The following is a 25,670-nucleotide window of genomic DNA, read 5'->3' as shown; positions in this document are numbered from 1 at the left end:
GCTCTATAATTGTCTTTTTTTTTTCTCATGACAAATTTGGCGAACTGATGTCAAAGACTAATTGTTTGGCTATGTTGTTAAAAACCAAGGAGGACTCTGCTGCCTGTGGCTATGGATTGAACTTCTTTGATTTGCTGCTCTCTTCTTGTCATTAACTCTCATGTACGTTGGCTATTCATAGAGGCAAACACCTATCCATCTCTGGTTACACCACTCACTAGTTTTACATTACTATAGCTAACAGCATGTGAGTATTATACTTCATATTCAGCAGACTGCTTTTTGAGGTCCCCATAAAACAATAATTTTGGAGTTTAACAGACATCAAAGCCGTTATTAATTTGGTATGTTCATTTTAAAATACAGATGGTGAGGAAGTATTTCTCTTGTATTCATTGCTTAGACATTTCTTACTTTAACTACCTTCCATAAGTCATTGTACAATGAAGTCCCAAAATCACATGCACAAAAAGCTTTTTTTTGAAGTATGAGCTCCTATATAAGGACCTCTTCAAAAGCTGCCCCCAGAATATAAGCATTGTAATTAATAAGAGGCAGCACAGGGATATTGGTGCAACCCTATGGACATACAACTGGTTTCATTCAAGCAAAGAAAGGTTTCGTAGCCAGCCAGATTACGTGGGACCGTTCTTAGAAGCCGGTTGCTGTTTTTCCAGCTGTGTGCCATGACCCATTTTCAAATGGGAAGCCACCCCCCGTTTTGGCAGCCAAGTCCGGCAGCCAACTCCCCCTCGACTGACAAACGGGCAGAGGCCGCCGCGCTCTGGAGGGCGACGACGGCCCGCGGCCGCAGAAACGACCCCCCCCCCCCCGGCTCCTGGCTGAAATAGGGAAGATCCTATAGGTGCCATAACTGTCAGAGCTCGTTGGCACCCGCGCAGCCAGCGTCGTTGGGGCGTCGGCAAGCCGCGGGGCGAGACCCGCAAACGGTGACGGGGAGGGGGGAGGGGCTGCCGCCCGCGCCGCGCGGCCCCGCCCCGTTAACGGCCGCGGCCCCGCGGCGCCTCAGGGCCGTCGGCGGCGGCGCCATTTTAGGTGTTGCGCCTCGAGCAGTCAGGTGGGGCGTAGGGCGGCGGCCCGCTTCCTGTGCTGAGGGAGGGAATAAAGTGATCTCCGCAGCTGCGGGGGGTTGTGGAAACGTTAGCTAAGGTTTTTTTTGAGAGGGCGGAAGTAAATGGGAGGTCAACCTCCACACGAGCTGCGACAAGACGCTTGCGCATTCGGAAGTGGTAAATCCGGGGAAGGCTTACACGTATTAATTTTCGCATCTGACCCTTGAGAAGAGCTGTGGCAAAGCTGCTTTCTGACCAGAAAGGGCCCCTTTTGTGTCTGGAAGGCCACAATTTGTAGCAGTTTTTTCTGACTAGGCCCAATGCAGATATCGTTGGGAGATGGCAGAGGAGAGGTGCTTGTTTATATCGATAAGTCTCCTGAAAGATGATCAGGGAAAGGGTCAAGGAGCACGACCGTTATGAGGACTGCTGAGGTTTCCGCCCGGCCCCAGATGGGACTCAGCCTAGGAAGAGCAATAAAACGTGCCTTGCCCTCACTGGTACTGTGCTCTCCTGAAGGTGAGGAAAGGGAGCTGCCTCTGCCACTGAAGGTGCTACCAGAAGGACAAGGCAGAGAGGGGCTGATGAGGAAGGCGGCAGAATTTGCTGATCCGGAGCGGTTTCTAACAGAGAGCTGGGACTTAAAGGTTAGTGGATTTAAAGAGAAACGCTTTATAAGAAAGTGTAAAGTCAAATATGGGGATTTATTGCCTCACAGCATCACTGCTGAGTTAGTAACGTATCTGGTTAACTTTATGATTATAAAAGCTTACGGCTATTACAGCTAAGGAAAAACAGGAAACTTGCTGAATCTCATGCCTAGTTTATAAAAAGATAAAAACGTTTGTCCATTTGGCCAGGAGAAGAATGTTTTCTTGGCTACAGCTTTGTAGAAAGTTGCAAAACTCTCACTGACAACAGAACTATCAGGTTGAGTTTTTGTTTTAATTTTGCTTTGAAGCATCAGGTATTGTTTTTTGTGTGTGTCTGTAGGATTATAGCTTTCCTAGTAGTCCAGTTTGGAATTGAGAGATGTCGGGAAGTGCTCTAAATCTTTCTCTTAGAATAACAACAACAGAAAAGAATTTTGTTTGTGGCTGCAGCATATTTTCTGTTTTATTTTTCAAGGAGAGTCTAGCTAAATTTCCAACCAACTGTGCCATTACTTTTTTAGAAGCACTGAAATACTGCGTTGTGTAGTGTAGCAGCTGAAGTATTTTCAGTGAGCTGAGTGCTGCTGTTCTTATTCAGAGACAATTCTGAAAGAACATAAATGTGGAATGTCTTTTAAAGAAGAGCAAATAACATGAAGATTGGATTTTTTTTTAATGGGATTTTCCATTTTTGTGTGTGACAGTCTCTGCCAAGGTACAAACTACCTGCGTTTCTTGGGCAACCGAGCACACCAGGTGCTGTCAGCTATTATTTTAACGGCTCTTACTTAAACTCTGAGATGCTGCATGTATCATCAATGTGCAGGCATGCTTAAGAATAGCTGATGGGAATATGAACTGATACATTCCAGTTGGGAGAACTTGGTTCATCTTTATTTCAGAATTCTGAAAGCAGTGTCGCATAGGATGAGGTTCCTTTTTGAATGTTAAGAAACATTAAGCAGTAAGTAGTTGCCTAGGCAATTGGCCATAAGTAGGAGAATTAACTCAAGGGAACCTTTCTCTCCTATGGTCCTGACGTTGAAATTCAGGATTGGGGAATTTTTTTAAAACCAAATAATATTCCATAGACGTTAGGAGTTGGTTGCATTTGGGACTATGAAATCCTTTATTTAATTACTAGGCAGTATTGTTTAACCTAATAAAACTGGTATCCTTCTATAATCCATAATACTGTGGCTGATAGGTAGCGGATGAACATAGTAGAAAATAGAGCAGGGACATTGGGATCCCTTACTAGCAGGGGATGAATGTCTGTATCATGCTTCATACGTTTATGTGATTTTATATATAGATATACATATATAGTTTATTTTTTTATTTATTGAAACAAAGCTTGAATGTTAGTAGGTGCTAGTCATGCACTGCTCACCCCTGAATTGCATTGCCATGGAGCAGGACGAGATAGTGTTCCTGCTTTTGATCTTAGATTATTAGCTGGGAAGAACTTTGTTTTGAGAATACGTGTTTCCGCAAACAAACATTTTTGCGTAGGAGTTGTTTGGGGGGGGAGGTTCATTGTGTGTATTCTTTCTTAATTTGGTCCAATATTTGATGAAAAAGATGTAATATTGTGGGTTTTATTTTTCATGTTATCATCACCTGCTGTGCACTAATGATGTTTTACATTTAAGAGTCTTTCTTTACCCTTTCTTTTAAGAGCGCCGGGGTCAAGAGTTCAGTGTGCTCCAGAGTTAATCTTTCAGCTCTTCAGGGTTCCTTCCATTTAAAGGTTATGGAGAAAAAAGGTACAACCCTGAATTTTATTTTTTTATTTTCAACTTGGGGAATAATGTTTTTCTTCTTTATTAGAACATTAAGCAGGTCCGGAAAAATCTTCTCTTTGAACTCTGTGGACTTTATCTTGAGTAATGCGTGCGTAAGTGCTTCTGTAAGTGCTATTGCAGCAGTAAACTACATTTCAGAGGTAGTCTGTGAAACCTGCAAGTGTCAGCAGAGTTCAGCTGAAAGGAATTTTGTGTACATATTACCTCTGTCCTAATATTCCTAAAGTAGCAATGGCTTTATACCTACTACAATTGCAAATGATTATTTGAATGTTTACTGCGTCCATCATGTTATGTAATTTGGTGTTGTGAAGCAATCTGTGTTTTTTAAACCCTCATCTAATCTTCCGGAGTTTTGGATATAGTTTGTGTTCTGTGAATTGGGTTAGGATGACTTAAATTAACCGGGAACGTTCACATTGATATTTATGCTTAGAGTAAAACTAACGAAATGTTACGTACAATTAGATGTTGAAACTCTGATCTTATGAATGTAAGTGATTTGCTCAGACTATACCATATTATTTAGTAGTTCAGGAGTTGTTAGTGATTACTTCATGAGCATGTATAGCAATTCATCAACATAATCTCAAAGGAAAAAACAGACCTCAAGTCTTCTGTTACATTGCAAAAAGACTGAATAATAGAACTCTGTTCCAGGAAACGTATTTTTAAACTATTTCTCAACTATTTCCTGGTGATAGCATAAAGTCGGTAGTAGAGCCTTTGGCTTCCAGAATAGTGTGGAAAAAGTATTTCTTTTGCAGGGAAGCCAAACTATATGCTCTGTAAGCAGAGTAATAGAAATTACTGAGGTTCAGACCTCTTTTTGGAGGGATTAGAAATCTATATTAGGACTCTCATGTGGCGCTTTGAATGTGTTTTTTCCCATGAAATATGAAAATGGCCGTTATTTGCACTGCAGTATTCCTGTTTGCCACCTTATTTCTTGGTACGAACATTGCTGATGCCTTTGACAGGCTAGTATTTGTTCAATGGGTAGCATGAATCTTTAATGTCGGTCTTCCATATTTATGTAATTAATGGTCAAGCAGTATCGTTTGGAGGACAGTTTAAAAATCCATTTTGTCCCATAAGTATTGATTTGAAAGCATTTCTGTTTCTTAAGCAAACTGACAGGTACAGAAGAAGGAGGATGGAGGAAACTTTTACCTAAGTCCAGCGTAAAGTCTGGGTTTTTTTTTTTTTTTTGCAGTTTGTAAGTTTGATTAGTTGTGCGCTATGGTTATGATTTTGCAATTTGTAAGTTTGGTTAGTTGTGTAGTATGATTATGATTTTTAAGTGAGGCATCCCCTTTACCCTTTATGACCAGTCTCCTTGCCATCTGTTGTGATTTTAGTGAGCAGTCATACAATTGAACGCATTGTCCTTCAGCCCACAATCCCTGGGCAACACTTAGGCAGCCGAGTTTGTCTCACTCCGTGCACAGTAACATATTTAGGGTAGCAAGGGGAATATTTTGTAATGGAAGGAAAAAAAGGATTTAAGAATGACAGTAGATGAAAAATCAAGAAAAGAGATTGCAGGTATTACAGAAATTGTCAGTTGCGTATCATTGTCAGGCTGGGGGAATTTGAGAGATTTGACCAAACATTTTGTATGATATTTGTGAGTTGCATTGTCAGTCTGATTTCTTTCCCTTTTTTCTTCTGTTTTCATGGAACTGAGGCTGCCATCTTGCATTTACAGGAATACTTAATGGTTGTTTGTTTTGAAAGGCTACAGATAATTTTTTTTTTTTTTTAAATCCTGGATAGAAGCATAAGATTTGCTGACAATGTATTCATCTTACACAGTGGACTACTCCACAGTGACCTGTAAGAATTTGCCTAAACAGTATTTACAAAATAATATGCGTTTTCCACAAATTCAAACACTGTTCATTGCATCACAGTTAATTTTTTAGACTTAGATAAAACATCAGATATTTTTTATTTTTGTACTGAACCCAGTGACAGAGGTATTTTTATATTATAGGGTATTAAATATGCCAGCCAGATGATTAGTATCATATGTTACATTAGCTCTTTGTATTATTGCAAAGAGACACTTAAACATCTGGGTACATGCTAAAAATGGCGATGCTCAGTGCTTGTTTGGAATTTTGGGTGGGGTTTTTTTTGTGTGTTATTACCTCTGCAATTCCAAAGGTAGATTGTAGTTTACTTCTTGAAATTGTTATCCTGGTAAAGGTAAGAAGATACTCTAGCTCTATCCATATATTTTTGTCTTTGATTTTTCTTAGGTGTTATGTAAATGAAATAACCTCAGTACAGGCTGTAATATAAATTGGGAGAGTATTTAAAGAGGATATGATTAGGTATTAGTGATCGATATATCACCTTTTTGACTTGAGTGTAAGAATTCAGTAAGTTTAATTCCTAGATTATATCATTAGTCACTGATATAATACCATCCTTAAAATCCAATATCTCTTTTCAGTGAAAATATTGAAAGGTCTTGTGAGGTTAGTGAGTTCTTTGCTTGTGTAGATGGAATAGAGCCGATTGTCGTGATTTTTGAACTGCTCTGCACTTGCGTTCATGTAATTACAGATTCGAGGATGATTTGTTATATAATGTTTTAAGTTATAACTTATATTGTATCAAGGTTTATATTTTAGAAATGTACTGTGGAATTTCATTTGTCTGACAGATTGTGCCAGCACATGGTAAGAACAAATACAGATAGTAAGTAAAATAGGAGATTTAAAAAAATCAAGAAATGGTACATACCTCTAAAAACAATAAATCAATAATTAATTGCACATTAGAATGTCAAAGCAGTCATATCAGGTGAGATTAAAACTTTGTTGATAAAATATGGAATAAAAAAACATCGATCACCAGTAGGATATGGAACAAAGAGGAAAGGTACCACTGGTAGATGTCTTGGAGAAGTGTTTAAGAAATTTGGAAACATGCATTGATATTTCCCTGAATATTTTCCTAGCCCTTCAGTGATCTCCAATCAGGAGCTTGCTAAGAAGTTGTTGTCTTGATACTAATATCCCTTGGTGCATATTTTTCCTGGGAATTTATTCAGTTGCTTTTGAGCCCACAGACTTTTAGCATACTATAGTAAGGAGTTTTACAGCTTAACTCTGTGTTTTACGTGGAAGCATCATCTTTGTCTGTTTGCTTGCTGATATCGTTTGATGATTCCTAGCTCTTGTATTAGAGGAAACGATGAACGGTCATCAGCTAGTCAATTTTTCCATGCCACTTATACGCCCCTGTCATATCATATGTCGTATAATTTTTCCAAGGTGAAAAGTCCTAGTCTGTCTGCTTGTATAAAAGTTACTTGATGCAGTTAATTGCTCTTCTCTGTTTGTCTTTTAAGCTGTGTTACATCCTTTTGTGCTAGCAATCCTAGCTAGAATTGGCAAAAGTATTTAATATGCAGAAACACAGTGGATTTATACACTAGCATAATGGTACTTTCTGTGTTGTTCTTTGTCCTTTTCTGAATAATTGCTAACTTTCATGCAGCTTCCTTTTTGTCTGCTGTGGAAATAACAGCTCCGTGTTCAATAGAGTTTCTCTTTATAGTATGAAGACCTCATTTCTAGGCAGTGGTGGTCAGTTCAGACTTTCTCTTTGGGGTCCCTTTTTTTTTTTTTTTTTCTTACATGTATCTTACAGGTTGTCTGCACTGACTTTCGTCTGCCATTTCTTCATCCAGTCACTTGATGTCACAAGTTCTTTCTGCGTTTCTTCATGAATACCTCTCAGGCTCACTATCCTAAAGAGTCATATATCATCAGCAGACACCTTATCAAGCCTACACATTTATTCCCTCCTTCATGCAATTTATGAAGCTTATTAAATCCTGCAGCCAAGGTTCCCGCAGTACTCTAAAATATCTGCCTGCAGTGTAAAAACTGTCCATTCATATTTTCCCCCTTTGCTTTCTTTTCGTTAAGTCACTTATTTGTGTGAGGACCCATATTCCTAATTCATGGCTGGTTGTTTTCTTTAACAGCTCTTTGAGAAGGAATTTTGTCAAGTTAGGTTTTAGAAAATAGCTAGACTGTGCCAGACAGATCTCTCACGCTCACCTGTTTCAAAGGACTCTGTGTGAGAACAAAAGTCTACAAGGCATTGCTTCCCCTAATAGTTGTGTTGATTCTTCCTCAGTAGATGATATGTGTCGTACCTAGTTTGTATTAAATACCCTGTGTGGACATCAGGCTATTGGTCTGTGATTCCTCAGAATTCACATGGAGCCCTTCTTGAAGAACGTGACCTACCTTCTGGTTTTGTACTGCGAGATTACACTGCACAATTAGCATCTTGGTTATTGCAACTTTAAATTCCTATAGAGCACTTGGGCTATTGTTCGTTTTGTCACTTTTTTTTTTTTCCTAGGGCATCTGCCAGCACTTCAATTGGAGAAGGATTTCATTGTGGGAAATCCCTCATGTTCCTTCACAATAAACTAATTCAGGGATTTCACTTGGTTTTATACTGTAGCCTCATCTTCTCTGAGTGCTCCTTTTATGTCCTTATTGCTCATAGAGACTCCTTGGAAGTTTTCCCACTCCTGATGTTCAAAAAAATGATTTTTTTTCTATTTTTTTTATGCCTCTTGCAAAATATTTCTTGCATACTATTAAGATGGTCTTTTTTGGTCACCTTAGTATTTAACCTGCTGGAGTTCGCTGTTCTTTGTTTTCCTTAATGGGATACTCTCTTAGCTTTTTAGAGGATGCTTTCTCTCTTGCACTTTTTGTACTCAGCTGCTTCGCCATGCCACAGCTCTTTCTTCCGTTTTGCCCAAGTATTTATTAGAAGCGCTATGCCGTTGATTTGCTTCCGTTTGTTTTTTTGATAACCTTCATGTTGCTTCCCCAAAGATCTTTCCTGTTTGTTTGTTTTTCTGCTTCTCTTCCCTTCTTATTTATTTTTTTCATTTTTATATGGCTCCCTTTAAAATTTCAGTATATGCGTAAATTTACTGGAAGTAGGAGAACTTCAAAAGCAAAATGTTTTGGTGTCTGTGCATGATATACTTGTTTAGAGATCTTTCTCTATGGCTGGAAGAAAATACATTTCTCAAATCAACTTATTTCTTTTCAGAAATAATTTATCAAAAATATAACCTTCCTGAAACTTTTCCAGGTGTTTATGTGGTCAGATGAGGATGAATATACCTAAATTATATTTATTATAGTGCCATCAGTGTTAATATCCCTAATATGCTGAGGATCGTTTAATAGGAGAACTAAAAATATTCTTTAGCACCTTAATATTAAAAAAAATTTTGAAATTATATTTGTTATATAGTGATGATGAGGAAAATATAATTATTTCCCAAAACAGAGATGTGTAATACACTTACCTGTTTTTAGTGATTCTAAAATATTTTACTCCCACATCTAAAAATGGGGAGGCCTCTGGATTCTTAGTTCATGAGTTTATACATGATAAACTTTGGATGATATGATAGTGCAGAAAAACTGTTTCGAAATCTGTATTTAATACTAGTTAATAGTATCCGATATTGAGAGTTAGTACACTTGCTAGGTGGATTTCTTTGATAGGCTTCAATACCAAACTGGACAGTTACAGAACAATTCTGCCATTTTGCAGCGTTTTTCTTCTGTCTTGTGCCTGGAGAAATGTCTGCAGATTCACAAAGGGTTCAGATTCTATAAATGGAGCAGAGAAAATCCAATTTAAAATAATATTTTTATCTGCTGTTGAGAATGAAGAAACTTTCCATCTACTTTTCTTGTGGCTAAAAGCATGGAAGACTATTTCAGAGCTCCTCAGAAATTGCAATTAATAAAGCAGCTTGAGCAAATAATTGAACTTTAAAAGCTCCTAAATGCTACTTTCTTCTTTGTAGTAACACCAGTTTTTAACAGTGAGTCCTGATATCATCAATCATGCCACTTCACCTTTTCACCGAACTTTACCTGCACCGGAAGGAATCCCAGAAGTGGAAAATCATTCTGCTAGAAAATGTAAAATTTGATTCTTTATCTTAGTTCCGAGAGAGACCTCAAAAGTTGGCATAGTCTTTATTTGTACAGGTATTTTTGTTTTGTTTTTCTGTTCATTGGTTAGGGCAGCCCGTTTTATGCTGTTTGTAGATGAGGAAAGCAAAGATACAGTCCTGTTTCTGTTGCTGTATGAGCATACAAAAAAAAAAAAAACCCTAAATTCCCTCTGATAAAAAGATCTAAATACTTTTTCATAAAGATATCAACTGGGAAGTACTCTGTGCCCTGTCAAGGAGGGAGGGGGTAGGAGGACCAGGACTGTTACTGGTAATTTCAGGCAAATAGGTGCTGTCAAGCTTTCTGAGAGAAATTTGCTGAAGCTGCTCCTAAGACATCTCCATTATAATTGAGGAAGAGTAACTTGAGCATGAGAACCGGTATCTAAGAAAGAAATGGAATGTCTGAAGTGGTTCAGTTCTACAATTACGATATTTGACATTGTGAGGCTTAACCATTAAAGAGATTCTTAGTGTTTGTTTTGGTAAAACTATTTGAATGATTCACAACCGATGGATGAATGGTCTTATGTTCTTATGATCTGCTTTAGAATGTAGGTTTATAAGTATTAATGCTTTACTGAAATTAACTATCCGTTTTCTTCCGTAGATACTAATTTAACAGCTTATATAGCTTGTTTTGTTTTAGCTTAGTAGTTATTTATATCAGTAGTCTGTGTGTCTGGCCGTATTTGAAAAACGTGGAGGCGTCTGTATTTCGAGGATTCTAATACCTAGCGCTGAAGAAGGCCAAATCACCAGGATCGGCTCAGTTACGTGAGAGGTGATCGACTAAAGTGATCCATGTCAGTAAAGGTTGCCTGTAGGTTTTGGAATTTAAAATAAAACGTGCACAGGGGAGAACTTTGTGGTGTGGTTTTTTTATTTTGTTTTGTTTTTGTTAGTCGTTACAAGAATGAAATACTTGTTAGACTGACCCCTGACAAAATGGGTGCTTATAGCAAATGTTTCAGGTGAATGCCGGTAACTATTAATAAAACAGATTTTTGTCAATATGCTGTAAATATTTTAAAGGATTTTTATTAAAAGATATATGTATTCTTTTAGTTAGCAAAGTGGACTCAGGACCTCTGGTGAACTGTACAAATGTTTCTTGTTTGAAAAAGTTTGATCAAGTTCCTCAGTGTCTGTCAGGGGTCAGTGACGCTGGGCGTTATTCGTATGACCAACTTACAGACTGAGTTAGTCCCTACTTGTATTGCTATCGTACTGTCTGTAGTGATCTGTAACCTGGTAACTTGTGAGCTGATGTGCTGCTTCTACTTAGTAAAATAATGGAAAAATGACAGGATGGATGTCTGATGTGGCATGCGGAACCTGGATCTGGTTTATGTCATGTTTGCTCAGTACGCTAAAGAGACAAGGAGATCTGGCAACAGTGTTAAAGATAGAAATTGGTAAATCCGTTTCTATAAATGCATACTGACTAAAGTGGTACCAGAAATTCAAACAGTCTCAACCATTCAGGATGTCTTGAGAGTAATAACAGAGGTGGAGAAGAATCTGTCCCTACTTTGATTTCACAGGTTTCTGCCAGTGACTGTAACAGCTGATGTTGGTTGAAATACTGGGAAAGGGAGATTATTCTGTCATCTTTGAAGAATGCAATAGAAATAGTTATTTTTCTGCAAACTTTTTGACAATGAAGGAGGTGGGAAATAGTTTAGAGAGCCATAGCAACAGCAGGAAACAACATTTGCCTTCAACAGTGAATCTGGAAGTTGGTCGCTTTCCTTTCTCTTCTGTTTTTTAATTTTTGTGTTAATGTGTTGTGTTTGTGTCTGTAGTATTTAAGGCAATGTTAATATTTGCAAATCTTTTCATATGAACTTGCTGGTTTCTAATCATAATCTGAATTGAAAGTTTTAGCTGTTTAATTTTAAATGAGAAATGTTAAGGTTCTTGCTCGACTACTCTAGTTTTGTTATAAACTGAGTCCTAAAGAACAGGTGGAACATTGGGTTAGAACAGAACTCTGTGACTACTGTCAGATAATTATGCAGACCTGCCAGATAAGATTCTTTTCTTTTCTGTCATGAAACAGTAAGTGTTGGGAGAACGCAGCATCATCGGCCTCTGAGATTCTTGAGACATGCAGAGGTTGATGGCTTTAAAGGGGATCAAGGAGATATTGCAAAAAAAAAACCCAAAAACTAAATGAAGTGTTGATCTCTTTTGTTTTGGTCAAATAAAAGCAGAGCTTCTCCAGATTTCTCTGAGTGAGCTGAAACCATGTGTGCAGCTATTATCTGTTATCAAACAAACATATTTTCTGTTCTCAACACTGTGAGGCTTTCACCCTTTCTGCAGGCTAAAAGGCTAGACCAAATCTGTCCGTCGAGAGAACTACCTTTGTACTGCTTGCTAGGATAAGTGAACGCAGAAGCACTATTATTTCTGGAAATGTTATTCTCATTTTTTAAACATTATAAGCAGCATTAGACTTAATTCTAAATGAGCATATTTTTAAAATAGTGAGCAATGCATCCTTTTTCCGTGTCTAATTAGTGGCATCCTTGCTGCATTCTGTGGCCACTAAAATGACTAACCCAGTTGATTTGCAGTAGTTGATCATCCTTCATCTGGTGATACACTGCGTCATCTGACTCATAACTTGTGAATTGTGAATTGCTTAGGATACTACCCCATGTCTTTTGTCCTAAAATCCTAGTACTTTTCCCTCCACTGAGCTGTGATGCTACTAATGATATTCCCATCAGCTGCTCATCTGAAAACATTACATGTCAGTACTGACGCCAGTGCACAGAGCAGAGCACAGAACAGAAACGTGCTCTGCTCTTTTTACTTTCTGTGACTGATACTACAGCAGAAAAGGAGTCTTCAAGCAAAGTACTGGCAGGCTATCCTTCTAAAGGATGTATCAGCCAGCTACTGTGTCTAGTCTTGAATTTTCAGCATGATTAAATATCACGCCTCCTCCTTTTGCCGGCTGAGAGTAAAATAATATTTTGGTATCTATCTCCAGGATGCTCACAGTCTCTAATGCAGACCTTGCTTAAATACATTTTCTCTAAATAATTCTTTTGCCTTTCTGAAACATCTGGTATTTTTATGACCTGTACGCACAAAATAAGCTTATAGCGTACGCTCCTATTGAGTTTGTTGTAGTGAAATAGAACACTAGACAGAGCACATTCAGCAGGTGTCACAAGGTGGAAGGAGAAGCAAAGTTGATCATCAGCGCTTCAAGCTTGTTCTTTTTAACTGCACAGCTGCTTATTGATCTGTGGATCAGAGACCATCCTACACATGGTATCGCTTTCATAGTCTTTTTTTCATACCTGATCTGAAACCAGATGCATGATGTCTACAATGCTGACAGGACTCAAGATTCTTATTTCGAGATGCTTTTTCAGTAACTTAACTTTTTTGCCTTTTGGGAAGCAGTTAAACAAAAAGGGTGGAGAAGTGGCCGGGATTATCTTTGGAAAAATAATGATGTCTTGAGCGTTGGTTAGAGAGCGGAATGCTGTAGGGGAAGTATTGTTTACTCACCAAGCACAAAATTGACTGTAAAGAAGTGGGGCCCCAGCAGTTAATAATCTGACTTTTCTTTCGGAGCCTGTCGAGGTTCTTGCCGTGTGAAGATGTCGCATGCTGTGGAAATGATGTTTGTATGATTCATCCTGAAGGTTTCTTGTGTTAAATACTGAACTTTGGGTTGAGCTGTGCAAGTTGTAATATGAAATATTTCTAGGCTCATTTAGTTGACTACAGTATAGAAATGGAGAGGTCATTCTGTTTTCATAGTCGAGTTAAACAGTTGTTGTCATTGGTACGCATCTAACTATTCCCACTTTTACTTCAGCATTTTTTAAGGATTTCTTCAGCAGGTACATTTTGAAGGATTTATGGCAGTGATCAGGAAGAATGTTTCTGGTAGATCTCAATAAGTGGTCTTTATATCATGTCACCACTTCAGCTAGGTACTTCTTATCTTTGTTTTTTTTTGTTTTCCCCTTGAACATAACTGGGGTTATATCTGGGACTAATCGCACTGAAGATCATCTGAGTAATTGCAGTTCAGGTTGTGTTTGGGCTTTTCTTTGTTTTTGTTTTGTTTTTCCTTAGTATATTGGAATTTTCTGTCCCCTTCCTTCCTCCAGTGCACTTATATTCTAGATGGACACTGAAAAGGAAATTCTTCTTTTGTATCTAATTGTAGAAGTTTGTGTAATATGATAATTATAAAAGTGGTAATGAATGAATAGTGATATGAAAATATAGTAGCCTGGTGCCCTTGGAAGTCCTAGAGTAAACGTGTTATGTATGTTGTTTTTCAGGAATCTTTCCTTTTCCTGCATCTTAATTCTCAGAGATTATCTAATTTATCTTTTTATTAATCACAAGGATATCCAAGCCTTTGACATTGTAAGCCATGTTAAGGTCCAGTTTTTCTTGGAAATCTTCTTGTTTACCCAGTATACTTCTGAGAAATCAAAACCGAAAGTCTTAAGTGTTTAAGAGCTGTGACTAACGCTGGAATTTTGTAAAAGAGTAAGGGTTAGAAGCTACTGAACGTATTGATATCTTTCCAGTGCGTCACAATTGCAAGAACATCTGTTTTGAGTACTGATGTGGTGATTCACTGCAGAAATTTAAGTATTCAGGGGCTCTTGACATTTCTCATTTTTTCCCATGTGGAGAGGTGGTAGAATAGCTGCAGATAGGACTGCAGCTTAAAGCACAAATGGACAATAATTCAAAACTTTGGAAGAAGTTGCAATGTTACCTGAGTTAGGCATCTGTGTCTGTTTTTAAATGTTGTGCCTTTTTGTAGTTCTGTATTTCTGACATCCATTCAAAGAAGGAAAATGCATGAAAGTGTTGCTAATAATGTAATTGTGTAGGAGCAAACAGATTGAGTGAATGGTATACTAAAATTAAAATAGGTCTAACATTTAAAAAAAAAAAAATACAGTTGAGTGCAAGAACAGTTTTAAAATGTGATACTTTCTCATAGCCAGAAATTCACAGGTATATAGTGCATGTCTAGTTAATCCTAGCTAATTTTACCTGAAGTTCAGTTGTGTTCTCCAGGTTTGTGCAGTATAAAATACTTGCTCTTGCTCTGAACTTGGGTACAGTGAGGAGCAACCCAGTGAGCTTCAAAGGTTGAGCTGTGAATTCCTGACGTCTGGAGCTCTGAGTACGTGCCATCTGGCTTGGCATATTGGTTGGCTGTAGAGAGACCACGCTTCAATCAAAATAGGATGAATTGGAAATGTTGGTGTGGAAGGGCCATTTGTTGTCCGTAATAAATCAGTTTTCAATTCATGCTAGTGCACCTGTTATGCGTTAGATTATTGTCAAAAGTAGCTTCAGAAACACATGCACCCATGCTCAAGTCTGTGCACCAATTTTTCTGTAGCTCTGTGTGTGTGTGACTCAGTAAGTTAAAAATAGCATCTGCTTGGGGCTTTTTATGCCTTTTCCAACAGTATATCTAATAGGTGTCATGAAGTGGAGAGAACAGGTCAGCAGGGAGCAGGGTTCTAACCTTTGTGCGCGTGTATCTTGGCTGCTGGTAGGCGAAAGTGGACGTCTAAAGAGATGTGCGTCTTGGAGACGAGTAGGCTTGATGATCTGGCTCTGATCCTGTAGATTGTTGGCAGATGCCTGAGTGGTAAATTATCTGAAGGGAGTCACAACTGGATATACTTGTATGAATTCATGTATTTGTTTGCATTAAAGCAGGGTTCATCAGTAAATCAAAAGTGAACAAAATAAATCTTAATCTGAATGGTTTTAATAAACATCTATGCCAGAGCTACTCTAGTAGACATACAGCTGCACTTGTATATACAAGATAAGATCTGAATCATAAATAGTGTGTAGTGGAACTAAATTTGAATATTGGAGTACCTCTAATTCTGCAGACTGCTGTCATTTCTCAGGAACGTGAAGTATCCTGAGGAATCTAATACAATTTCTCACCTGTTCAGAGTTGAATATTGAAGTACTTTGTAGCACGAGGGACAAAACGTTCGGTGCTATGTTGTGTTGACCCATGTATGCGTTAGTGTCGTGGCTCTTTGCTTGAAAAGCTGCTGGGTGTGTTTGGGGGCTTCGTTACTCCATTAGTCTGTGGAAATACTTAGATGCAAACCAAATGTATTGTTAAAGCAAAAAAAACCCCCAAGAATAACAATGAGGTTTTTTCATCTACTTTGAAATCCTGGAAAAGAGGTACAATTTAGGCATCAGTTTTCAGTAGCTCTAACTAGAAATCATGACATGCTCTAATTCATTAGTAGGTTTGATGCTAGTGGTCACTCCTCACATATAGCTTGTTTTATTTATAAATTTATAGTTACTATCCACAAGAAATTCACATAAACAGATTCCGTTGAGTTAAATACTTTACATTTTAGAATTTTTCATCACCAGCATAAGTATGAATTAATTTTTTTAATTGTTCATATTAGAAGACAATCTTCAGTTATTGATTGCTCACTATAAAGTTTTCAGGGCAAATTAAGTTTTTCTGTGGGGGAGGGGGGCATACAGTTTTGGCACTTCTGCTTATTTTTATATGAAAACTACCAGAAATTCATACTACAGGACAACTTACAACATGAATGCCAACTTTTTAAATACTATAATTTATTGAGTAGAAACTGACTTAAATTTGTAATACTACATCCGAAAGAACATACTGGTCAAAAGATGAGTTATCTAGAGGACTCATACACTCACTTTTCAGAGTTCTCTCCAGTGGTTTTGCCTTGTCAGTGAGCAAGCATTGTGTTTTGAGGCAAGACCAGATATGCCAGATTGGATCTCTAGAAAATAAAAAATACATGATTGGAAGAGTTGCAAAGTTGTCAAGGACAAAACACAGTGGATGAAATTGTATCTTTATCAATGCTTGCATTATTATGCTGTCAAAGGAACAGACTCAGATAATGTTTTCTGATTTCCTTCTGACATAGCCAAATTTCTTTATTGGCTACAGGTAGTTAATGTGACACACAGCCGTGTGGCATCTGAAATGCTGTGCCTTTGAATCCATTCAGAATTAAGCAGAAGGCGGCGCAGTATTCTTGTGAAAGCTATTCTTTCCTTTTGCTGGCTGCTTTTCACCTGGCTAAATTCCACAGGAAAGAAAGATGTCACTGACTTGTGTACTGGCGACAAGTATGTGGGAGTGGTGGTTGCTCTCCATTCATTGCTGCGAGTGTGTAACTGGTCACCATTTAGCACAGAACATTTTCAGTGTCTTCAGTGATCTCTCATGCTATCTTAGTGTTTTTTTCATCTAAGTCTCCTCTGGCTGGACTTCTTATTTTCTTCATTAGGCAATATTTACCCAAAGTATCTTTAAATTGTTGTTATTTATGTTCAACACTTTATCCATGGGATACCATCTCCGAATTGGAGACATAAGGCACAAGGTGAATAATATTTCTGAGCCTGTTGCAGTTTAAATTTTTGCAAATATTTTTTTCTATTTTTTCCTCCCTCAACAGCATAAAAGGGTTGATGTCATATCCCGTCGAGTATTTTCAGGGACTGCCAGATGGCCTGCTAACCTTGCTGTGTGCTCAGTCAGTATACTCTGCCAAAATCCCAGTCAAGCATCTTCTGGAGTACTGGCAGGGAACGTTTTGAACCCTTTGCTTTTTCTTACAGCGTAACCCAGAAATGCTTCACAGGGTTGTGATGTGGCTGATGTGTATCAAAGTCTCTCGGGCCTCTAAGGCTTATTTTAGAAAGTACAGTAACCTGGATAGCCTGGTAAATCTGAAGGATTTATACAAGTTCGTTATAGCTCATTACAAAGATGACAACAGGAACGCAAACTGTCATTACAGTTGGTCAAATAGGGCCCAATATACTAACATTATTTATTAACTTTTTAAGACGTGTCTTACTTTCCTGTCTAGTCCCACTGCATGATTTACCAGTTTCGTTAGAGTTAAATATGCTGCCATACTCAACTGGTCATCCTTCCTCCTCTTTTCCCTTCATGCTTTACAGTGGGCTGCATCCTAAAACTCAATGTTTACTGCCAGTTACCGCTTTTAAAAATATATATGGGAAATAACCATACATACAATTTTGAGATTTTTCTGATGTTTTCTGTTTTTTTTCTTTCTTCAAGCAATCTGGCTGCATTTATTAAGCCCCATAAGTCTCCTTTACTCTCCAGTACAGCAAGATAGATAAACACGATCCTCTTGGAGTCAGGATTACTTGGAACTTTAAGGTTATGCTTAAAGATTTTGCCATTCAACTCTGATGGCACATACTTCTAACCACTTCCTGTTCTTTTCCCCCAAATTTTTCTTTTTTATTTCCACAGCTGTAAGAATGATTCTTTGTATCTTCTGACTAGTCTTCCAAGAAACACTTCCCTTTAATATAAAAGGAGAACGTTTTGCTGTTGCTGCTATACATATGTTAAATGGATCATAAATAATGTTTCACTTAGGCTTTTCAAGGTGAAGTACTCTGTTTTGTGTATTTCTGACACCTAGAAAATGATAGGTACCTGACACAAAAAGGGCTGAGTTTTCATATACTTAGAAATGCACAAGAACATACAAGAACTTTACTCTTTGTGAATGTCGAATGTAGTCTATTAATTTTTCATACGTTGTTCACAACTTGAATCATTCGGATAACAACGCCCAACTTGCACACAGAGTACAGTCTTTGTTTAAACTGAAAGCAGATATTATGATGGAGTTTCTGGATTGCACGTTAATGTTCTACTCTGCAAATTTAAGCAAAGAGCGTTCTTTAGTTGTCATTGGAGGAACATACATGTTAAGACTGTGTTTCAAGTTCATCTCCTTAATTCTGAAAAAGTGAACCTTCTGCAAAACACTTGATTGTAGTCGCATGTCTTTTATCTCTATTCTTTTCTTTATGCTGTAACATCCTTTTAAAACAAAAGTCCGAATCTGTCATGGAGCCTATCTCTGATTTTTATTTATGAAATTTTTTTCGTAAGGACACAGTGTCAGACAGGGAAACTGCTGCTGCTGTTGTAGATGAAAGCAATATGTGTAGCCTACCGTTTTAATTAGAGTAGCAAACTATATTGCAGATTGAACTCACTCTGAAGATATCTGGGTTCTCTAGTTCTCATTCATTATGCATTGCTTCATCTTTGTAACCTTATCTTTAATTTTGTGAGTGCGTGCTTTATAATAGTCTTGTTTTTTACTATAATAGAAGTAGAGCTGTATAAGCATATAACTGGCAGGAATTATAAAGCATGTGAAACTAAAGCAGTACTTCAGAAGAAGCTCCTGTGGATGAGATCTGGTGTTTATCGATGCAATTGACTCAAAAGAGAGGTGGAATCCTTCCCCCCCCCCCCCCCCGCAAAGCCATTTCTAGTAACAACAGAGGTGGGGGGGGAGAAAAAAAGTCCTGTGAGAAAACCTGTAGTAGGCTGTGGTGTTTATGTTAGGAAATTACTCAACTAACCAACTTAAATGTTGGAGGGCAACAATAAGCTTGGCGTAGAGTTACATTAGTGGTGTGGTTGGTTGGTTGGTTTGTTTGTTTTAAACTTAAGGCACTGGGTAGAGAGGTTCCCTTTACCTTGTTTTCTGTGTTGTTCTAGGTAGAAACAGTTCTACAACAGCATGCCAGAAGTTTGGAAACATATTTTATAGAGATTCAGAGAATCAAATCTAAACTTGGAATAGCTCATCTTTCAGAAATATTAACAGTCCCCTGGTGGGTCCTTTTCCATCTTAATAAGGAGAGAGGGAGAGAGAAAGAGGTTGGATTCTATTCACAGCTGTGTAGAGGAGAGAGCAGGGCTCCTTGGGGCTGCTCAGGGTGATTCTTAACCAAAAGAAAGAATTGCTATTTAAAGGAATGATCATTTCCTGACCTAAATCTGTCTGTGCAGCTGTTAAATTAAAGATACCTTGATTTTTTTACTTTCCTTACTTACCTCTTGTATTTATTGTTGTGTATATTTTCTTTTGGGCTGGCCAAATATATCCTAAAATCTAGATTAGACTTCTGTGTTTGAAAACAATGCAATAAATTACTTAATCATTAGGTATTAGAAGCAGTATTGTACTGTTAGTGTGAGTCCACCTCTCAGCCAATGAATTATGCTACGAAGTAGGTCTTTATAGCCCAAGTAAAGAACCTTGCCTAAGCCAGTTTGAGTATCTCTGCATCTCTCGGAAATAATGAGAATTACTGCATTTAGCGTGTTCACAGTGGAATGTGACAAAGTGGTTTACGATATCAGCAAGGAGCAATCCTGGGTTGGCAGGAGATAGGACTAGTTACTAATTTATTATGTGTGATTTGCTTTAAAACATTTCTATTACAAGAGGCTCTCAAGCAATTTATTGAATTTCTTGTGTACAAGTTACACAATATTGCAGGTTTTTTTTCTGTAAGCACGTCTGGCAATGTGCTGGATCAGCTCTGAATTGTAAGATTTAGGCAAGAGATTTTTGCAGACTGACTTGGGAATGAGCTATGATTTACATAATTTTACTCTCTAGTTAGGTTGTGGCAGTTTCCATTTTTGCCAATAGGTGTGTGGATCGCAGCGAGAACAAGTGTATTGGATAACACAGGAATTGCAATTGCTTTTGATTTTCTTGATGGATGCTGTGCTTGAGTTATGTATCAATAACTAATGCGCTATGAGATTCCCTTTAGCAGTGCAATTTTGTAAGAATATCTTTTATCTTAGGCATATATGAGGTATCTTAATTCCACTAAGTGCCAAGTTTTGCACCTAGAAATGAAAATTGAAGATGATACTTAAAATAGAGGGAGCTGCCATCTAGAACAAAGGGACCGAAAAGGATCGGTAGAATTATATTTGGTAGTGAACGCTTAATTCACTGCTTGGGCAAAAAATTACAACAAAAATGGCAGTGTCCTGCAGTGAGATTCCTGGAGCTCTGACTTCAGCTCCTGAAAATGAGTAGTGAGAGGTGATTTTTAGGTCTACGTTTACGTAGTGACCTCTGGGCACTTTGCTCTATGAAGCAAAACGTAACAAGAAATGATGTCTTGAAACTGAACCCAGGCTAATACAAACTAGAAATCAAGTATACCTCAATACTAACGAGGATGACTAGCGATTGGAACTCACAGTTGTGGGGAAAATCATTGAACTAAAGGTGGCAATTTGGCTTGTGTTTAGCTACTTACTATGTGAAAGTCAGGATAGTTACCTGTAGCAAGAAGAGTCTTAGGAGATTATTGCTTGTATAGAGTGCTTGGGAGCTTAATGGATTGTATTTACCTGGTTTACTTAATTATAAAAGTATGCCAGTGTTATTCATCAATTTCTTTTTCCACATTCTGTCCAGCAGCTCCTGTGGTAAAAGCAACTCGGGGTGAGAGGGAATTTTTTATAGCAGTAATAGAGCGTTATTGTTTCCTACATTGATCTACAATTTTTGCCTGTCAAGAAGCACTTGTTAGAGGAGGCTGCCAAGAGGGCGGAGAACGACATGTTTTATTCTTCCTGTGGTATAATGAAGACACAGGCAGCTATGTGTGAATTAAGACGGAAGGGGGAAAAAACAATAAACTGTAGGGAAATAGAAATTCCTATGTTATTGAGGAAGTGTGGGGTCGTATTGTGGATCACAGCTAATATGTGGTTAAGAATGGTCATGGTATGCTTAACATTTTGGAACCCATTGTGTTTCCTGTTTGGATTAAATGAAATACATACATCATTTTAACAAATCTCTCCCAGCAGACTGTGAACTTTGGAAGTGGGGAGAGGAATTAATGGCAATGTATTTCATATTGGTGTTCCTCTGTCTAGTGATTCAATTATTTTCCCATAAAGAATTTATGGTTTCTACACAACAGACATTGGTCAGCTTTTGAATAGACACTGCTGAAGGCAGTGCAAAAAATGACCTTCAGATACAATAAACTCAACAGCTATTTATCTTTTTGCCTAAAAGGCAGAGCTAATAACCCATTTCAAAATAAGAGGGAAAGAGAACTAGGACACAGTTCAATTGCAGCACCAGAACTGTGATCAAGAGCTTATCTCAAATACAAGGGGAGTCTATTGAGATACCGAGCCATGGTAGTTCATCAGAAAGGCCCTGTGACTGAGGAAAGCTGTGATGAAAAAGACCTACTTCCAGAGGATATTTTGTGTTTTCTCATGCTTAGGCAGTGTCCAGGAGAAAGTCCTGTAATAACGAGCATAAAGGATTTTTGTCGCTCTTCTGCGTGAGCTGTGCATTTCTGTGCATCCTTCTGAATAACGACTGAAAAGAGCTTTCTCTGGAGTTTACTGCACATCAGGGCAAGGCTATGCTCTAGTAACGTCTAAACTGCCCCTTTGTCAGGAGGAGAGTAGGGGAAGAAGGAAGCAGGTTTCAGTTGTCCGTGTAGTATGATATGTGGTTGATGGGCCTCTGAATGGGTAAAAGGTGCTGTGTGTTCCAAGTAGAAACAAGTCAAGTGTGCAAGAAGAAGAAATTTGTTTATTTGTTAGAATAAAGTGTTGGGAGGAATGAAGAAATATAGAAATCTACTAAGGAAACTTAACAAAGTTGGTTTTAGACGGCAAGGTTACTGGGAGCTGTCTCCATAAATTATTGGTTACCTGTTTACCTGTTTTTCCTTCCCTTTGTAGCTTAAAGCTCATTTCCATGTTGACAAATCAACAAGGTAATATATATATCTCTTATATGTATGTATGTATGTATGTGTCGTGTTCTTACTGTTAAAAGTCTCTTGCTCTGCTGCTTTGGTGCACTGTGAGAGGGAGTAAGGACTGGCATGCTATTGGATTTTACCCTAGAAGCTTTAAAAAAAATAAAAATAAAAAGCTCACCCATTCACACTGTCCTGGGATTATTTGGTTTATAAGGCACTTGGTTAATGGTAACTCAGCCTACTTTGGATAACTCATTGGGAGAGGGATTTTAACATCCAAGAATATAGGACTGTGTCATAAAAGTTACGCACATTTGAACAGAGCATAATCCACCCTCCTCTAAATGCTGTGAATGTGTTAGTATTCAAAAGTAATACTGATTATTCTGAACTAGAACAACAACAAAAATACCTTCTGAACGTTTCTTTGCTTGGCTTTGGATTTCTTTGCTTCAGCCAAGTTGTCCATTTAATGCCTACAAGTTAGTCTAATCCATCCTTTCTGTTTCAGAGGGAAAGCTTTAGATCTCATCAACGCCACGAGCAGGGTTTGCTTCAGAAAGTGCTCTTTCTGTGAGGAACGAGTGTGCTTCCTACATGAGCCCTCAGCCCAGGATAATCTAACGCCAAGTATTGCATTTAGTAGCAGTGTGTGTCAACACATAGCCTCGTTAAACCGTTCTGTTATGGTCAAAATGCAGGTAATCTCATGACACTTACAGAGTTACTTTGAACCTCTCAAAATGTTCACAGTACTCTTCTGGATGGAGAATATAGCCCTGTTAATTTTGCTCATGAAATATTTTGATTGGCACATACAAAATGCACAGTTCACTAGCTTAATGATAAGAAAAATATTCTGTAAGCTCCGAATGCTCCATCTGATATCAGTGTTGATGTTGGTAACAAATAATAAGATATGTAAAAAGGGAAGCTCCGTTATCCTAAAACTGAAGGAAGGGACAAATACTGAACGGGAAACTGTAATTGTAACTGAAGATCATTTATTTTTATTCTTAAATTGACTTCATTAAAGAAACTTTCTGTTATGTATTAGACAATTCTAAAGTTCCTACTGCTGTTAAGTCTTTACCTTGTATATAAATTAGATTGGTATTTACAGTAGTCTGTTCAGCAGTTTTAAAATGTTGTATTCTATAGATGCACTGTCTTCATCTGTGGTGCTTTTGGCCTGCCCTTGTCCAAATCCAAGTTTCAGGATATGGGGTTCGAGACCTCTTCTTGCTTGTTTAATTTGGGTCATTGAGCTAGGAGATAAAACCGGAACGTGAGGGAGGCTGACTTTGTATTCAAGACACTGGTTTGGACTTAATAATTAAGTTCAGTTTTTGTTAAAGATCGTGCCATAGCTTTCCTACGTAATCTTAGCAAGTTCTTGACTTTTTCTCAGTTTCCCAAAGAGGAAGATGATAGTGGTGTCATTTCTTTTATGTTCTCGTGGAAATAACGAGGTCATATAAACACCTATGGAGATGTGGTTTCAGTAAACACAGCTAAAATTGTGTATCACAAATGCTGTAAGAAATAATTGTAGCAAATAGTTTATGAACAATCTTCAGTTGTGGTTTCTAACAGTCACTGAATCATTCCGGAAAAGGAAAAAAAAGATAAGGTAGTGGAATTTTATTTTTATTTAACCTTAATTTTTTGCAGAGGGAAAAAAGATCTCTCCTGTGTATGTGTCATATCACTAGAAATGGTTAACCCAGCCTAAAAACAAAGGTGTTGCAATAAAACTGGTAGGTCTCAGTCACCTATACACTGGCAGCTGATGCAAGGCATGTTCTCTGAGTTCAGCTCAAGGTGTCAATTCTGGGTGAAGCTGCCCTAGATCCTTTCCACAGCGATATAACAATCAGAGGGTATGACAGCTTCTGCCACATCAGTGACACATGTTGATTAACGTCCTCTGCAGAAAGAAGGGTGGCACAGGGACGTTAAAGTCATTCTTGTCAGAATTAAAAGCTACGTGGTATTCTCTGCCCTTCCCAGTGTTTTGCAGGCTCCTCTTCTTACAGGTGAAGCATAGGCATGTAAAAATGGAATTCCTTGTGACATGAAACAGAAGGGCATGGGAAATAAAAACATCTAGTATGAACTAATTTCTCTGATCCATAATTTTAAGGAGTAATAGTTTAAAATAAATAAATAAATAAATAAAAGCAAGATGGTGAAACTCAAATAGAGTAAACTAAAATTTTTACAGCAGTTACCATTGATTTTTTTTTTCTCACCATTTGTTGAAAGGAATGGGTATCTGTGGCTTTTGCTTTCTATCTTGCTTATCATAAACATGGAGGGGAAAACGAAATTGTGGGTTAGGTTTTGTTGTGTTTTGCTTTTTTTTTTGAGGGGGAAGGGAGCCTTTTAACCTACAGTGAGATTGTTTGGGAGATACTGCTTGTAAAGTGGTCTGTCTGTTTTTACATCATTGTGATTATGTAGGTACTACAGGCTAATGCTTTTTTTTCCTGTGTCAAGTTCGTATATATTTGCACACTTTAATAGAGGCAGATACTACTTACGTTTTTTTTCTGTGATATCTGCTTCAGAACAAAGAGACTATATAAAGAAGGTACACTTACTTTAGCCTTTGTATTTGTTCAGCAGTATTTGAATTTGTTTGTTAGTTAATTAATTTGACATTTAATGGTGAAAGAATGCTGTGGAGAGGATGCTGTTTCAAAGTCCCAGCCTGTTGAGTTTATGAAAACTAATTTAAATTGATGGCATTTCAGTAAAAGCCCCCAAGGGACTAAAATGAATAACCCAGCAATTACCTCAGAGTATATTCTGTGTATTGCAGTAAAATAATGTTAAATTTCTCTTTAACTAGTGAGAACACTGGTGAGTGAGATCATTTTATATCATTCTCTTAAAGTAGTTCATAGCTACAGCAGCAGAGCGGGCATGGAGTTGTTTTGGGGTGAAGTGAATTATGGGACAGCAATGCGTAGTGTAATATACTAGCAGCGTAACGTATCAGAGGCTTGAATTTGAGATAGAGGACACCTAGCCTAAATTGTAGTTCCACTCAATATATGTAAAAGGTTATACATATATATATATTTCCTCTGCATTTTCTTATTGTACAAATCTGGCTAAGTTCTGTTCAGAATGCCTGTAATGAAACTGGGCCTTTAAGAAGCTTGTGCTAAATTGCAGCTTTATTCCCTGAAACAGAAACGGATTGTTTTGGAGATGGCTGCTAGCGGTTGACAGAGATTAACTTAGCACTGTTTCCCTCCTTCATAACCCCTTTCTATAAATATTTGTCAGTGTACTACTTGTTAAGGTCTCGTCATAGTGATAAGCTCCTAGCTGGGCATTTCATTATTCTCCAAGAAAGAATGCAGGGTGGCTGTATCTGCATACTTGAGGACAGCAGAAAAGTTTTTACTACCCC

The 25,670-nt window shown here is 37.9% G+C and overlaps 1 protein-coding gene across 1 annotated transcript in view; it reads left to right on the top strand.

Moving 5' to 3' along the window:
- Positions 1–1,028: 1,028 nt before the first annotated feature.
- Positions 1,029–25,670, top strand: part of LOC104144068 (N-deacetylase and N-sulfotransferase 3) — a 311,719-nt gene continuing 287,077 nt past the window's right edge. Inside the window, exons 1-2 of the mRNA XM_068941749.1 lie at positions 1,029–1,720; positions 3,408–3,495. The gene's annotated coding sequence lies outside the window, so the exon portion shown is untranslated. The remainder of the gene's footprint in view (positions 1,721–3,407; positions 3,496–25,670) is intronic.

The sequence above is a fragment of the Struthio camelus genome, chromosome 4 (assembly GCF_040807025.1).
Source record: "Struthio camelus isolate bStrCam1 chromosome 4, bStrCam1.hap1, whole genome shotgun sequence".
NCBI classification, from domain to species: domain Eukaryota; kingdom Metazoa; phylum Chordata; class Aves; order Struthioniformes; family Struthionidae; genus Struthio; species Struthio camelus.
Note: the sequence above shows the minus strand (reverse complement) of the source record. Positions and strands in the feature narration are given on the sequence as shown.